The sequence below is a fragment of the Lepisma saccharinum genome, chromosome 5 (assembly GCF_977018435.1).
Source record: "Lepisma saccharinum chromosome 5, izLepSacc3.1, whole genome shotgun sequence".
NCBI classification, from domain to species: Eukaryota; Metazoa; Arthropoda; class Insecta; order Zygentoma; family Lepismatidae; genus Lepisma; species Lepisma saccharinum.
The window spans coordinates 43,914,455-43,931,469 of NC_139233.1; the positions used below are offsets into that span (position 1 = coordinate 43,914,455).

The window sequence follows — 17,015 nt, forward strand, 5'->3', positions numbered from 1 at the left end:
CTCTATAACCAGAAGTATTACCTGTTTCCTGAATGCTCAGGAGGTTTGCATGGCACAACACAATGCATTGTAAACATGCCTCAGAGGTTGAGACAACTGAGGAAAACAAGTGAATACCCTGGTCAACGTGAAGCGTTCAGAGAGACTTAATAAAATAAACATATAATCTTAGGGATTGATATGGTACGGTGAATGATGGCGCTCCTCTCCACTTGGCAACACTGGTGGAACGAGCCGCCGCGCACAAGTAGCGTCAGGTGTCGACAGTGAGAGGCCGGAGTTGTTCTGTTGTGAGTGAACAGTGTTCCGTGTGGCACGTGTTTTGCCAGCTGCCTGTTAGCGCGTCCGGTTCTGTGAGACTCAAGTCAGTGATCACAGTAAAATGAATGAACAAAACATCAATTTACACTTTTGTTTTAAGCTGGGAAAGACAGCCAAAGAAACCCATTCTATGCTGGCGCAAGTGTATGGAGATCAAGTTGTGTCATTGAAGTGTGTTTACGAGTGGTTCAGCCATTTTCGAAAAGGGAGGGAGGGTGTTTCTGAGGCCCCTCGCAGCGGAAGGCCGTCAACTGCCCGCAATGACGAGAACATCGACAAGGTGAGGACACTTATCACCAATGATCGTCGTTTAACGGTGCGAATGATAGCTGAGGAACTAAACCTTAGCCGTGAATCTGTGAGACTCATCCTCACCCAGGACTTAGGGAAATGGAAGACGTGCTGCAATTATCCTGATGTTGATTAATGAAACATTAATTAATAACAACCAACCAGCGAAGCAATCCACAAAGTGCACCAAAGTGGCGCCTATTATGAATAGGTAAACTATGTGATATTATGCTCATTGAGAATTTAGTAATAAAATGGGAATTTTGGGGGGTTCAGTAAAGTGTCTGCACATCCATTACGTAATCGCGATATCATCAAATTGTACGAAGCGTGTCTACACCTACGTAAAGTGTAAGTCTGCGTGATGGAATGGGTAGAGCAAAGCCAGGGCTTTAAGATCAAATTTGTTTTGTTATTGTTTTTATTAGTAATTACCTCAGTTTTCTTCCTCTGAATTTAAATTATTCATGACGACGATATATGATTACATTTAGACATGAATGAACATACACAATGAACCCATTTTGGTCGAAACTCGAACTCCGAACCTTCTTCGGCAAGAAATACAAATATCCATAAGGCATGAGTGTTTCATTGGAGATGTTCCTCTACTTCCGTCATTTTATCACTAATATATTTCTTTAATATACAATAATAAATCACAACTACCTAAAAATAAATATTATTTTGCATTTTCACATGCATATGTTTTTTTACGGTTAGAATGTGAACTGGCACCTGTTTATTTAGATTGTTCTTTATGTTTCGTGTGTAGTTAAAGATAGGGAAAATGCTTGAGGAACGATTAGGGCTATAAGAATTCCGTCCATGACGGAGTGGTTATAACAGTGCGGTACGATGTCTGATGTCCTGGGTTCGAATCCCGTCGTGCGTGTGGGTGTTCTTTGTGAGTGCCCCTTCATCAATTTCCTCATATCACTCATCCTCGTCGTCGCGATTAGCAAGAGGTGAAAGAAAACCGACGCTAAATAAGAAAATAAAAAGACTTATAAGAATCATTCTTATTTCTGGACGTGTCCTACATTTTATAGTTGTGTCTGGCCTCCGGAAGGAATTTGAAAGAAATGTCAAATGTCTTATACGTATTTTGGGCATCACGTAACTTCAAATTAGATGGAGAAACAGAAAAACTGAGAGGAGTCTAAGATAACGTGGTTCCTTGGAGAAGTATGCTTAAATCAAAGAGTGTGCATGGTTGCTACTGGATGTTCGGAAAAACAATTACAATCCCAGCTCAGAAATTACTTCCAGATTTTCTAGATCCGGAAAAGTCGGGATATATGTATAAAAATGCTTACTTTGTGAAGTTTTATCGATACTATAAGTGTCTGTAATTTGTTCGAAGTATCAAGTTTCATTCCAGTAATTACATAACAGTCCTTATCGGAGAAATAAGGCATAACATTCTGTTTTTTTTTCCAGTGTATAGTAGTTTTTTACATTTCAATGAACAAGAACTTCCAGCCTTTGTTTACGAAACTGTGTGATGAAAACGGTTTTTACTCAATTTCTGATATAATGAATTCTAGCATTTCCTTCTATTACCTTGTTATTGCCTCCCATGCTTACACGACTTTTCCTTCGTGCTCGACCTTTTGGTTCAGAAATGTTTACAACACCCCCTCTCCCGCGTGTAAATAGCAGGCAACAACACTCTGGAAGACCATAATGTATACAACTTGTTTATTACATATTTTACGAAAATATTAGAATGTTAGCTTGATATAACTGTGGATTGGAACGAACGAAATAAAATACATGTTTTTTACGCCCACTGGAACGAGCGCAGGCCTGCTGTGAGTCAATTTGGCAGTGAAGGTCACTGATCGAAGCAGTTGGTGCTTGCTTGCTACAAGCAGGCGCCTTATCTTTGCTCAAGGAAACACGGAAATCTTCGTTACTTCTTTTCGTCAGACTAATGGTGAACATTTACAGGAACGTAAGGAGTAGTATCGTATTCTATTGGAATTAGATTTCGTGACGTTTAAAATATATCATACGTAACAATATGTAAATCTCTTTTGTGACCTACACTGAACTTATGTTAAAGTTTCATTGACATGTGAAAGCGGAAATTTAGAGATCCTTCTTCCTTACGATTTCCAAACAACCGAAGATTGTGGTGAACGTGAAACTACTTATTGTTCGCAACACCGATATGTATTATACAAATTGTCTCTAATCAAAAACCCTATTACATCACAGGAAGTGATTTTTAAGACAACGCTACCACGTATTCAACGTAACCATTATTCAGATTAATTCCAAGATTCTGTTTGGGTTATTTTGTGTCGCATTTTACCTCTTTCGATAATCGCGACGATGAAGATGATGGGTAATGATACGAATGCAATGCTACATCTAAGCCTCAACAGGTTTCGAACCTGGATCCTGTCTTTGTAGAGAGTTACGGTGGTTTTTATTTTTATTTTCATTTGGTATTTTAAGTCCACTTTGTGCACAGTAAGGCTAATCGAGACTGCATCTACAGTTTAAAGTGGGATCCGAACCAATATGTGTCTCCATCGGGTATCGAACCGGGGACTCTTTGATTACAAGGCGTCTCCGCTACTACTGCGCCATCGGTAAGGCTAAGAGAGAGAGAGAGAGAGAGAGAGAGAGTTACGGTGACTACGATAATGAAGAATTGAAAGTATCAGAACGACTAAGCTATTCTTTAGTCAATGAATATTATGAATATCAGTTCAAATTGGAAAAAAATACTACGAAATTTCCAGAGTGCGTTACAAATCGTTATTTTTTATCTTTCCACACATTACTTTGCTACTAGATATTTGCATGCTAAGATGTAGAAAGTGCTACATTTTCAGTGTGTTGAATTGAGATTTATTTCTGAGAATGGAGTAGTGGGAAAAGGATCACATCACATGCTTGGATTATACCTCCCCCCCCCCCACACACAAAGTATATCGACTGTTGTTCTTATAAGGAAATATAACATGTATGAATTGCGTCAAGAACAATTGGAGCCTATTCACATCCCTACGGAACTTGGAAGAAAGCCCACGTAGAGATTGGGAAGTTCTGTTCCGACAAAATCGGGATGTATAGTAAATTAAAAAGCAAAGTGCTACCGTGTGCATTGCACCAAGCCATGAAGGCATATAGGGGGTGTGGAGTTAGGGCCCCAAGCTTTCTTCATCAGGCCGAAGGTGGGGATGATGTGATCAGCAGCACGCCCCTGGAGGCCTTACCCCCTCGAGTTTCTTCCAGGTACCCACTTTATACGACGCTGGGTGAGCACCGGAGCAGCTTGAACAGGTGGACAAAATTCCGATACTCCCCCGTCGGTGATCGAACTCAGATCTCTCGCATGATAATAAAACGCCCTAACGACTGAGCTACTGCGGCACATATAGTATAGTAGCCTATGTAATTCAGGCAAGAATTGTTTTAGTGTTTCGTTCAACGGTTTTAGGCAAATCATTTTCTGATATATAACGTGTAGCTCTTGTCGGTTGTGCGACCTGGCTTGAGAAACGGCGATTCAACATTCAACCTGACAAGTCACGTGACTTTCCTACATTTTCTGTGCCTGTTGGCTTTTCCATGAAAGACGAGTTGCTCTTGAGACAGACAGAATCACCCGATCACCTGAAGGTGCAATGCGTGTTGCCTATCCTTCCGGCATTATACGACACACTGTATAGTCTTATGGGGAAGAACTTTTTTCCACCACTGTACAGGGGATGGAACTACTTCGAAGGACAGTAAGGTAGGTTTCATTAAGAGTTCGTTTACTTTCGATATTCAGGATCATTCACCGAATATATATATATATATTATAAATATGAGCAGTGGATGTGTACACATTGAACATTTGTAGGCGTAAGAAAAAAACAGTTTGAATTTCTCGTTCGTTCTGGACTGGTTTCATCAACGTAAGTTGAATAGTTTACTTGCAATAATTTTTTGTAATCTCTCAATTATTTATGAAACACCAGGTATTTCTTTGAATTCATCACATTCAAATGCAATGCACTAGGTTTAGAATTACCTCACTCCTGTAATATGTTGAATGAAATAACTTACTTATATTTTTGGTTAAATCAACCAGAATACTTCAAAAAGGACATTCTCACCATAAAACTAGATACAGTTTGACAAATAAATGAGTAAAAACGATAATATTCTATGGATCACAATATTGATCAGCGCGACTTATGAAGAGAGATTTTTCCGCGCGATCAATTGATTGTTAAGTCCACCATCTGCGCAGATAGGTTGATCAGGACTGAACCTACAGTTTCAAGTGGGATTCAAATCACCTGTCTCCACCGAGTATCCATCCTGAGACTCCTTGATTACAAGGCTACAACGTTACCATTTCGTGGTTCGTGTAAGTACTTTGAGCAGTGATCTTAATTTAAAATATAGGTCCGGTCCTTGAACTAGTGCAGTGAGTATGCCGCCTTGTACTTGAGTATTCCTCTGTTCGATCCAAGATGGAGGCGCATTTGACATATTTTCTAATTCCTCTTTAAAGAGCCGCCGTGGTGTAGTCGGTAGGGCGTCTGACTGCCACGAGAGAAACCCGGGTTCAATTCCCAGGGTGGGTGATATAAGGTCGGATTTTTTTTTTAAAAAAATCTGCTCTGGAGCTCACCCAGCCTCAAATCAATGGGCCTGGGGGCAACGCTGGGGCGTAAAGGTGGCCGGAGCGTTGTGCTGATCACATCACTTCCAAAATGGTCGAGATCGAGATTGTGTGAAGCCCTACCCCCACATCCCTTAAATGTGCCTTCATGGCACGGTGCTATATGCACGGGGAACTTTACCTTTACCTTACCATCTTAAACTGAAGATCGAGTCCCAATTAGTCATACTGAACATTAAGTTGACTTAAAAACGAACTTTGTCAAACAATATATTCAGATCTTTTCTCCTTCTGTTATTTCACATCATTTTCCCAAGCCTTTACGATGGCGAAATGGTAAAGTTGTCGCCTTGTAAGCGCATTACATAGTGGTTAGAATCCCAGTTTAAACTGTAGATCGAGTCCCGATTATCCTATCATTTAGATATCCGCTTGGTATGGCTGAAGCGGCCGCCCAGTAAAGCAAATTTGGTGAGTTAAAATTTTAAATATTTTTAAAATCTCGAACAGTCTCGTACACAAAGTTTCGATCTCACCTCGATCTACAAAGGTCTGTCTCGTTCTCATTATCGTCTAGTCAAATCTCAAAGGATAATTAGTATCGTTCGGTAATTAGTGTCAATCGCCTTTCATTGTCAGCTACAACAATGCAACTGAACGTCAAATGAATAATATAAAAATTACATCGCAGTTCATATAGATTATCATATGTGAGAGTGTCGAAGATAACGGGAGATTAAAAATATATTGTTTATTGATTCTCGATTGTATAGTTCCCATATATTCCAGACAGATGGACTGCACAATGGAAATTCTTTATGTCGCAGAACTACTTTTAAGTGCGTTAATTCTGGTGTTATTTTGCCCATGAATGGATTAGTTGTAGCTGTACAGCTCATAATATAGAGCCCTACAACTTCGTCTAGTGCATGGTCACATGCACTGTATTCCTACGCGCAAAATTCCTGCCAAGCCACCATTCGAAAAACTGAGATAATTCATGTTGCTAGGTCTATCATTCCAACAAATTTGTTTTTTATAGCCGTGGGAGTCCCCGAGGTACGGTCAAAATAATCTGCGCAAACTACATGGAAATAGAGCTATTCATATTCCCCTAAAAAGGCATTAGCATAACAGTTATTTCAGAGATGTTGGAAATATTCTTCTCTTATCTTCTCATTCTCGTCAGCCATTACTGTTATTCTGATACTCTATAACACACGTCTTTATATTTTATTTTAAACTTTAATGGGGTAATAAAAGATATGTTGCAGTCAGCAAATACACCTTTCTTACCACACTGAAAGTAACCTGGTCCCCACTAGATATTATCATCTACTGTAATGATATCCAGAGCTGACCATCCGAGTCTTTGTGGTTGACCTTGGCTATTCCGGACAGAGAGGGAGAGAGAGAGAGAGATTCTCGTAGTTGCTACTCACCCACCGTTTGGGTGGTCGACATTAAGGACAGAACGCAGGGAAAATGGCGTGATAAGTGGTATATTTGGTTTTGCAGCAATTACAAATTGAATCAATGAAGGGCTATTGTAAATCCGTGCTGCGTGGTTGCATATACATTGAAGATAAAATCCCCTGTTTCGAGGAATCGCATCGTCATAACGAAATGTCAAACGAAAAAACAACATGGTTATGAAAAAGCTGTTTGCCTTAATGAACTCTATACATTGTAATGGTTTGTGCTGTGACGCGCTATGTATAAGCCCACACACACACACACACACACACACACTCACACACACACACACACACACACACACACACATACAAACACAACAGGTCACAGCACAAACTTTACATGTATATATCGCATTCCATTATCACGGGGGGGGGACGCCCAGACTAAATTTTTGTCATTGTGATAGCTAAGTAACATCTTTCTTACAGTTATGAACAAAGAATTAGGAAACTAAACACAATTGACTAAACATTACTATCTTTAAAATACTTTCCCAGATTTATATCTACAAGTGAATAAATTTGTGTCACTGGGACAGATAAAACACCGCCTCCTTCCTTAATAAAAAAATATTTTACTTTCTGTGACTTTTATAATTATAAAAAAATATATTTTTTAAGATGATTCACACTACAATTGAAATTAATAACCTCACAAAAATGTTATACCATAAGAACAGGAAGACATTAGTGTTTCGAAGAAAGTGAATGATATTCAACAACAGTTTGGAACATAGATATTAACAATAGAACCTGAACTCAGCAACTTTGGCTAGAAACTGCAAACACGGTGTGAGCCATAAAATAAAGAAGAAGAAGATAAGGTAAGGTAAGAGAATGTAATTCACCTTTGAATCTTCTAGTGAAGTTGAAGGGGAAGTGTAACAGTTAGAGGAAATATTAATTGTTTTGTTTTTTGTGTCACGTGTGGGAAACAATTCAAAATCTAAGTAAATGAAAAGCTAAAATAAACAGACAATATATAAAATACCTTCTACCTTGTAATTTAATTATGAATAATATTTGCGTTTTTATCCAAATAACAAGTTTAGATTGTTGACTCACAAGACAGAATAAAGTTAAACATTACATTTAATAAATTTCAAGAATTGAGATTCAGGGGCACTTTGACATGAAATTATTGGACACACACACACACACACACACAATGGCAAAATTCTCACGCCCTAACTGTGACTGGTGATTGGCCAGGTCACGAAGTATCCGAAGCGTTAGAACCCCTTCACGGCGAACTCTCCCCGTGTCGGTGGTTCCACCCCCTCAAGTCTTTTCATATCCGGCTTGAGCAGGAGAGGGATGAGATTGGGTGGAGAAATGCGGAGGATTTGAAATGGAAGATGGCGAAAAGGAAGGAAGAAAGGCAGAGGAAATGAAACTCGACGAAAGGCTCGAATGAGCGAGGAGTCACATACAGTTCTCCACAATCTTCATACCTCATTCCCGGCGAAACCCTTTAAGGAGATAACCTGATACCGACGGCCCGAACGTAGTTAGGAAGTAAATCCAATTAAACGGCTTTTGTTGGGAACCAGGAGGGATTACCAAAGTCAAAGGGGGAGCGGGAGGACATCTTAGTTTCGATTCTATAGGAAATTTTTGGGATTACCTTCTCGACCTATTAGTTCGCCATGCTATAGAAGCGAGGGATTATACTTCTCTCGAAAAGGATATGTCTATATTTATCATCTGTCTGTATTTTCAACAGCGCAAAGGGATATAGAAAAGCATATGCCGTCGCGCAGTACAAATGTAGTAAGGAAATCATTTTAGTTCAAATTAAAATCACTGGGATGTACGATAAACAGGATAATAAATATAGTGTGAGAGGTAAACTTAAGATGACTATTCGGTAAAATATTTTATAAAGATATCGAGCAACTAACATGGAGGTGAAATTTAAGTAAATAACGTCACTGCCTTGAATTTAGCAATCCCTATCTTTCAAAAATTTGAACACTCACATTTACAAGGCTATTTCCTTTACGAGATGAATGTGTAGATCTATAGCGAGTCCCACTCAGTGTTACCAAAACGAGCTCACAATTTCCAATTACAAAGTGGATAATTTTTCTTTGTCTCCAAGTTTTCTCTTCACATAAGAAATTTGATTACAAAAACTCAAAACCAATATCAATCATTGATATTATTATTAATAATAATAATAGTAGCGGTGGTGGTGGTAGGGAATCCAACACCAATTCAGGGAAATATTAGGATTTACTAAATAAATTAAAAATAAGGATGGAGTAATTGATGAAGAATACTTCGTAGTATCAAATTTTCCGAACTTCGCAGAAAACTACACACCCTACGAAAATTGACATAGCAATAGCTAACCTTAGGTTTATGCTAGTTGTGTTAATGCAATATTTATTAAAATTTTTAAATATGAAGATACTATGTTTGTTCTCAAGCCAAATTTAAATTTGAAATTAAATTTCTTTTCTGTTTACTTAACGAAAAGGGGAAAATATTTATGAGATCGTTGTCCTCAAATTCCACAGCAATTGTGATATTTTTCATAAAATGCCACTTTTTTCCGTTTCTTGCCTACAATTTTATCTGAATTTCCCTGCTCCCAAGAAAATTCCCCTTCATGTTGAAACACTGATTTAACTTAGGCCTATTGGCAACACTGCAAACGAACTTAACATCCACAATTTGGTAACTCTGCTTGTAGTTGTACTATACTTGTTAAGGTAATTCATTGGAGGAAAACCTAATTATTCTTCCGAGACCACCGCATAGAATTCATCAAATAAGCCTAATGTTCTACTTATTTTGGACCCACGGCGATGGAAAATCCGATGCGCATATCGAAAACTGCTTCAAATAATATCAGGAAATTGATTTTGAATTTGGATGATGGATCTTTCAGAAGAGTTCCTGAGGCGTATGGGTGACAAATGCCTCGACGCCGTTCCCTTATCAGGAACCGGGCCCTTTTGAGGGGAAGCGTAGTGTCACTAAACCCTTCCGTCGGCACAGACGAAGCACTTGTTCGATTGATTACCTTCTCCAGAAACCCCTTCGCTCATCTCCAGTACGCAGGTTGTCTCTTAAAGATGCTGGGAGAAATCTGCCTTTTTCTCTAGGTAACAGGGATGTAACGTGAATAAACGTAGACGAAAATAAACTTTTGTGGGGAGCGAAATAGTATTATATACTAGAGTACTATATGGGACCACACACGGAATCCAAAAGTGCCAATTGACACATACGTGTTGACTCCAATAACACATTAATGTGCATACACTTGAAATGATGCACTTTTGGTGTGTGAATATACACACAGAAATGTATAAAAGGGCACTTATATCAGCAAATAACAAAATTACACATTTAGCTGTGTCACTTGATGCATTAAAAGTGAAAGTTTGTTATCTTTGAAAAATGATGTCTAATCTTTTCAATTGATGCATTTTTAGTGCATCACACTGAACATCAGCTGATAAAAGTGCACTTATATACATTTCTGTGTGCATTTTGACACACCAAAATGTTCTTTATTTGCAGTTTATGCACGTTAATATGTTATTGTAGTCAATATATATATATATATATGTGTCAGTGGAAAGGTTTTGGGTTCAATTTGCACTTTCGCTCGCTCGTACTGGTTCGAGTCTCCCGCCCTCGAGAGTGCTACGCTCGAGCGTATACAACAGGATAAGATTTTAATGTGACAAAAATTGTAGTCACTTATATACAGGGTGTCTCAAAAGTAATTACGCAAACTGACACAGGTGAAAGTACACAATAACACTGGGGAACAGTGAAATTGCGGCACAGTGTTTGAGGACTAATTTAGGGCGATTTCATGCTGCTAAATAATTATATAATAATATATTTTTTGAATTGGCTCTAATTTATGAAATAAATGCAACTAAACCAAAATGGCGGAAACATAAGACATATATATAAATGAACTTCCAACAACAATTTAATATTTCTTTTTGTGATTACAATCATTTACATGATTTCTTGTTTCACTCCATGTCATGGACACTCTAAATTTTAGTCCCTTTCGTCCGTCTTGGCCCCAATAACGAAGTGATTCCAAACAAGTTTTGCAAACTATATGTGGGACCCATTTTTTATTCTGTTGTCCCAGATTTTTGGCAAAGTAAGCCTGATACAAATCTCTCACTACATCCTAGATATTTCTTCTCTGTGATGGTAGACAATATATTCCACTTATATAGCAAAAGAATTTGGGTTATTGAAACACTTACTACGTGAGGAACTCATATTTCCAATGTATTCACATTAAACGCATTTCGCTTAGTTATACTACAAAATTCAACATTAAGAGATATATTGCCTAGCAATGCTTCATCAGTTGCATAGCAACAATTTACAAATAAATAAATAAGTTTCTTAATGCGAATTTCAGCCCATTATCAAATTTTGATATTACCGAGAAAAGTGTGGAGTAATTTTACCTCCTACATTTTCCATGGTGTGTTTATTTTTATAACTGGAGTCAATTCAACTGAACCAATCATACAATTGGCAATCACAGCTGTTTTGTGTGCTGAAACTGTTATTAAACTTTATGCCACAAAATAAAATCTATTTTTTGTTCGCCAGTGAATAGAAGCAAGAAAAGTCTCAGTAAACATGGGTCTGCAAACGATCCGTTTTCGAGATAATTGCGAATGTGTGATTTCAAGCCGCCACTGACTTCATTGTTTGTAAACGTCGTCCTAGTTGGTAAAATATCAATAATACAGTATGAAAAATCAGGAGATCTCATTGCTTTATTGAACATTCTACTTACTTTAACAAGGAATACAGCTTGTAACCACACATTTATCACACATTATTGGAATTTTACAAACTAGGACGACGTTTACAAACAATGAAGTCAGTGGCGGCTTGTAATCGCACATTCGCAATTATCTCGAAAACGGATCGTTTGCAGACCCATGTTTACTGAGACTTTTTTGCTTCTATTATCGTGTACTTTCACCTGTGTCAGTTTGCGATATTACTTATGAGACACCCTGTATGCAAAATATCCGCCACAATCATCTACATCTATTTCATTTTCATGTGTCACAGTGTGTTGGCAACATACACTAAACTACATTTTAACATAGAGATGATGACTATGTTCACTAAAGTTTAAATTTCACTGCGTCTTTCGCTTCAAGATCCATATTTGAGGGCGCACCACCGAAGACTGGCCGCGGTGGCTCAGTGGAGTCTAGCTGCACACGCGGCCGCGTGCAGATCTTGTTTTTGCGTTCGCTGTTTTCCGTGTGGCAGGTAAGGCAAAATACTCTTGAGTTGAATTGAGCAAGCACCGCTTTGGAGTACGTACATGCTAATTGAGAAAGACTAGAAGGAAGATAAACATGCCGGTACAAAGACAGAATACGTTGAAATTTATTTTTCGTAGTGTAAAATCTAGACCTACTTCGCTAGATTTACATATGTTTAATATGTAACGTGCCTGATAGTTTAGTGCATAAGCTCAGTGAATGCTTAATAACCGCCACGTCATGGAAATATGTTGCGAAACTCGTAATTGTCATCTGTCGTACCAATGAGAAGAATATTACAATTGATCATCTTCTGTTTCCCAATTTTAGTTATTATCCAAAAAAGAAACAGAACAGCGTACTGTGGTTACTGGGGCACTATGCTTGGTTTGCCTCTACTTATCAGCAACTTTACTTTCATGAACAATTTGTGCATTACTTAAGGCACACATCTCAAAATATGTCGGCAAACAAAAAGAACAATATCTATACGAATTTTCTAAATGTAATATATCCTAGTTTGTAATAACCTGTATAGTAATCATGAAAAGTTTGTTATAATCAGATGTAATTAGTAAAGGATATAAAAAAAAAGTCGGTAACGCGTCCGACTACCATGCTAAAGGTTCCGGGTTCGATCCCCGGCCGGTTGAAATCCGGGAACTTTTCTAACATTAGAAGCCCACCCAGAGTCGAATGACATGGGTACCTGGGGGAAACCCTGGGGGGTAAAGGCGGTCAGGGGCGTGATGCAGATCAAATCACCTCCACTCACGACCGGATTCTATACGCCTTCATGGCGTGGTGAGAAGCACAGGGGAGAACTTTACTTTTACTTACAACCAAAGACAAGTTACGGTTATACGTGTACTACTGGGCTCCAAGTGTAGGCTATACCTCTCCTTTTGCCTTTTCAAACGTTATTCGCTGGAGCGAATAACCTTTCAATTCCGTACGCTATCTAGCGTCGTTCGTGCGAACTATTTGGCGCTCGAGCGAAATGCTCTCGTTGCAGCACTCTATTATATACAGTCAATCTATACAAGCATTTGTTTTACGGGACCGAGAAAACATCCGCGGCGGAGTGGTTAACAATGCGAGCTACGACGTAAGGAGTCTCGAGTTCGAATCCTGGCCTGGGTAATGGTGTTCTGTGTGTGTCCCTTCATCATTTTCATATCATCACTCATCCTCATCGTCGCGATTAGCCAAAAGAGGCAGAAAAGCGACGATAAGGAACAACAATTAATCAATTTATGAGCCCAACTACGTCCATCACCGGGGGAAGGGATTGGGTGGGGTGAAGAAACATGCTACGAAGCCGAATGTCCCAGGTTTGGACTCTCTTCAAGAGGGATTAACACCTTTCCAATTTAAAGGTTGAAAAGGAAATTTTGGAACAATGATAAGGGATTTTCAAGTCCTAAGTAGAAACAACGCTGGAAAAAAGACGCCCAGAAATGTGGTGGGATCGCGAGTGAGCCGTGGTCATAAGAATAAGATTTGTTTAGCACAAAATTTAGGAATTCCAAATGTTTGAAAATTCTGGCTCGATTGCTCCAGTGAATGGCTCGCTCTCTCATCATTGTGTTCCTGATTTATTTTTCTAAAGCTTTGAATGAGTATTTCAAAACGAATTACGATATACCAGAAATTCCAACTACGGTGATGTAGTATAAATTTTGTAGTTTTAAGACAGAAAATATACGATAGTGGCATTCGTACTTGTTATACCATACGTCTGCATACACACAGGATAGAAAATGCAATTTTTTGCGACGTCTTGTAGCGTCAAAGCAAGCTCTCAACGAACAAAACGTTACTTGGAAAAGTTGTCTGTCTTTATATCCTCTACGCGTTGTCATTGTTGTGCGGTGACATCCTGTGTACGTAGTCAGACGCCATTGGAACGTTAGAGCAATTTTTTTGTTATAGTTTTGGCAACATTGGGTCAAATCTACGTGACCCACAAGGATGAAAATATATGCATCCCTGAGTTAAACGTATTGACCGTTAAATAATTATAATAACGGTCACGTTGAAAGGAAGAAAAAAAGTATTTAGAATTTTTACGATGGAACCAAATCATTGGTTAATTAAAGCGTAGCTGTTCACTCCGAAGAATTTCCTAAACAAACACATAACATACAACAATGGATACGAGGCTTTTAATCGGTCGGACTTTTTATTGGATTTTCATTGGAAAATTGAGAATTAATTGAGCTTATTATTACCAGACAATAATGACGCACGCAACAAAGGGTGTCATGTGCTTTCAAATTGTCTCCGGTTCGTGGGGGAGTAATTTCAATCAAGTTCATATTACCCTCATGTGGTTTGTTAATATTCACGACAGCTGTGGAGGTATACAGTAACAAAAGAAAAAAATGTTATCAATTTAATCCGTAAGTTAAATTTGGAGAGAATTAATTCTGAATGTCAGCAGTTTGATTTAGCACAAATGGACCAAAGGGAGATCATATTCAGATCTCGTGGACAATACGCTATTGGTTGTCACATAAAGACTGCATTTCGCACGTACTTGTGCGCTCTTTACTGTCGCAGATTGAATTACAGTTTCATACCCTCCTGTAATTGGCTTGTGTGTTATGCCCGCTATAGACGGAAGCATTTTCTTTAACATTTTTGTTAGCATAAAAGAAAAATCTTATAGCAGATAGTACTTCGCACGCAAGCATTTCATGTAACATTTCGGTTAGCTGTTGAGATTACAATGTAATATATACAACACGAAAGGCACATCGAGTTACACCATCTACGATGAGTAGACGGTGTTTACAATTGAAACAAGTAAAATATTCTTCCATACGTGCACTGTATACGATATAAAGTATGTATTTAAGCAGAGCCATTTCCCTAAAATCCCCCCTTCCCCCGCAATAAGAACATTGCCTCGAGGTGAACATTTTGAAGATCCGTTAAGCCAAGATGCAAAGTCAGTGTTGATGTTGTTCAAAAGGGTTACGTAAAGTATGCTGGAATATCTTGACGCTTCAAACTACTGCCAGGCTGTACGGCAATACATTCAACGTTGCCGGTTTTCATGTAGATACTTACTCAGAAAATACATTTCTTGGACTCCCACATGGATTTCTTGAGTGATAACCTTGGTGCCGTCAGTGGTAAGGAAACGATATTTTGAGAGCATAAAATCAGGACATTTGATGAGTTTTACTGTGCTATAGCAATGATCTGAAGGGTGGAGAAGGGCAAATGGGATCAGAGGAGGGGAAGAACAATGACCCAATCAAATCTTTCCTCCCCTGTTGTAATATATTTCCACCATTCCTTTGTCCTTCATTGTTGGAATATTTGGGCGATTTATAATCAATTCACAGATTAAGAAAACGCACACACGTGCAACTAGATTATACCTATATAGCTTCAGATATCTGAGTTTATTTAATGGCCAAATGAATTATGCTTTTCGACAAACAGAAAGCGAATAAGCTTCTCTTCTTATTGGTGTTTGCTGTTTGTCTTCAAATCTTGGACAACTAATCGTGAAGGTGGCCACACTTTTCCAAGCCAATTCACAGTGAGATGAGCTTTACATATGTTACAGTATTCAAGAGCTCAAGGTGATAAATGTGGAAAGTAAAGCATAAACACTTAGGTATTTTAAAAGCATTTATTTAACATCTCGTTGTCTTGACAAGTACATCACACTTCGTGTTGTCTTGATAAGAACATCTTCAGCACCTTATGAGTTGTAAGTCCAGATTTCGGCTTTCGAGGACGACTTCTGTTGTGAGAAAGAATTCTGAAAGAATAACAATTGATGTGTATTAAATTACATCCAGCGTGTATTGAAATCAGCAATCAACTGTAAGGAAGTAGTTTCTAATCACAAAATAGGATTCTAGGGTATAGTGGCTAGAGATATCTACAATCATACATATATATAGTAAAAAATATATATACTATATTCCCTTTGATGCTGGGTACAAGCTAAGTTTCCATAGGCTTACTACCGTGCGTCCATTTCGATCTGCAGCCGAGAGATCGGGAGAAGCGTGGCGGGCGGCGCTGACGGAGATGCCGACATTTGCGGCCTGTAATGCCCGCTTATTTTTATAGACATATGCAGACATTTATATAAATATTGCAAAACGAGCACTAACCTGTGTTATAACACGCAAAAGTTCTTCTGTAATTCATCCAAGTTCTGCTCTTATATACACAAATAAATACGCTATAGAAACGATGTTAAGAGCCACAGATAATAAAGCATTTTAATCATAGTTTTGACCAGTAACGTCCTGTTTAAGTTTATATCCTTGAAAGAGTTTTGTGGCCATGGGAATCGTTTGGAGGTTTCGAATGTGCAACACTGTATCAGGATTACACTGCAGACGAAACCGATAAAAGTGAATGGTTTTCGTGAGCTTCCTTGCAATCCGAAATATCCGAGCTCGAGTTTTTTGTTCCTTCGCGACTAGATGAAGACAGAGTTTTAAATATAGTGGCGAGCAATGTAAACCAAGAGCGTGTTAATTTCGTACTGTGCGCAAGAGTGTTATTCTTGGTTACTTGCAGTTACTTGTTTGTGTTATTGTAGTGTGTATGTGTGACGTGTCAGTGAGACGATTGGAATGCCAGCTGCAAGATTCACGTTAGAACAAAGATTTTTTTATGTATGACACGTACGTGAAAACAAACTCGTGTCGAGACGTGTGTAGGTAATTTGTACAGAAATTCCCATGCGTTTCAACTCCACACAGAGATACGGTTAGACATCTTGTTCTTAATTTACGAGAAACTGTATCGTTAAATTTTAAAACACCTAAGCAAAAACGACGGATTCTAACCGAAGCAAAACTCGATGATATTGGTGCAGCGTTAGAACGTTCTCCAAACAAACCTCTACGCCGTGTTTCACAAGAGGTGGGCGTGTCAAAATCATCGGCACATACAGTCACTAAGCTACTAAAATTAAAACCATACTCTTATAACACAGGTTAGTGCTCGTTTTGC

General features: G+C 38.5%; 1 pseudogene; it reads left to right on the forward strand.

Moving 5' to 3' along the window:
• The first annotated feature begins 382 nt into the window (after positions 1-382).
• Positions 383-748, forward strand: LOC145988007 (protein GVQW3 pseudogene; annotated as a pseudogene).
• The last annotated feature ends 16,267 nt before the right edge of the window (positions 749-17,015 follow it).